Source organism: Propithecus coquereli, unplaced genomic scaffold, assembly GCF_000956105.1.
Source record: "Propithecus coquereli isolate 6110/MARCELLA unplaced genomic scaffold, Pcoq_1.0 Scaffold159, whole genome shotgun sequence".
Taxonomy (NCBI): Eukaryota; Metazoa; Chordata; class Mammalia; order Primates; family Indriidae; genus Propithecus; species Propithecus coquereli.
In genome coordinates this window covers 946405-947794 of record NW_012140413.1, presented here as the reverse complement: position 1 = coordinate 947794, position 1390 = coordinate 946405, and positions in this window count along the sequence as shown.

The window sequence follows — 1390 nt, the reverse complement described above, 5'->3', positions numbered from 1 at the left end:
ATACTATTTCATATTTATTGAGTAATATTTTGTTTATGAAAATTTCCAAAGAGATGGTTCCTATAAGAGTGTTATTTTTGCTTTTATAATCTTGTGGTTTCTAGGATGACCAGGAAGGAGCTGGTTAATAAAATCATGTCATTCTTTGAACTAGTCAGTTGTCCTATATAATTTAAATTCCATCAATAAGATAGTAATTACAAATCTGATTTGGAGATTGATTTATCTGAACTCATGGTTGAAAAACAACAAAAAAAACTTATTAAATTAAATCTCATTTAAATTTATTAAATCTTGTTTTTCACAAGCTAGCTGTACAGCCATCATTTCTTGACTTTGAATCCATAATAAATGAGTATGTTGGAAAGAGTGAATGCTCATTGGACAGACGACAGTGGACTTACTGGTGAAACTATTTCTGGTACCGATTTTTGTTTAAAAGTATTCTTAAACTGATATATTGCTGATATTGACATAGATTTCCTGCCAATGTACTCTATCATGTATGCCATGAGAAACAATGAAGTATTCCCTGGAAATATATAAAGTGTGAACTACATTTCTGCATCTCTCTTTTGGAGATTCACATTACACAAGTTCTGAGAAGTTTTATGATAAAGACATCTCTTTAATTGTGTTCAACATGAGACATGTGGTAATAATAAATTTTGACTATACAGAATTTGACTATAAAAACTTTTTGCTTAATACTCATCAGCATCTTAGTATATTAAAGTTCTGAGGAACACATGGTTTAGAAAATAGTGAAAGGCAAAGATAATGATTAGGTCCATCCTTGTCTGACTCGTTCTGTGGATGGGAGGGGTAATTACATGCAGTGTCTGAGCTTGAAGATATGTTGGAATACTGAATTCTCTCGGTCAGTGGGGAAAAATGAGATGCCAGCAGAACTTATTCTGCTTGGTTAGTTATTGAAAGTTTATTTTTGCTTGGGAGCTCATTTTTCTCTCCCCGTCACTCCACTCTTAAGAGCTATGGGTCAATTACCTGTCAGGAAAAATAAATTCTAATGATTTCCATAACTGGAACTGTTAATTCCTGATAACACAGAGTTAAAGAGAGTCTCCCAAAGGCATTAGAAACAACCTAAAGCCTTCTCTCCTGATCTTTTCGTGTACAAGGGAAATGCAGACTGGAAAACTGCTTTGACCCAAACGAAGAGTTAGATGGAAATGCTTATCTTGTCAAAGTGAGGTCTTAGCATTGAGACATATATTAAATAAAATAAAAACTGTTTTTAAGGATTTGAAAAAAATGCTCGAAGTGTCAGCATTTAAAAATCCAAGGTGACAGGCAAAGATTTAAGTAGAAATCATTTTGACTTCTGCTTATAAAAAGCTTCTCTGTGGTATGACAAGGCTATTTCCGG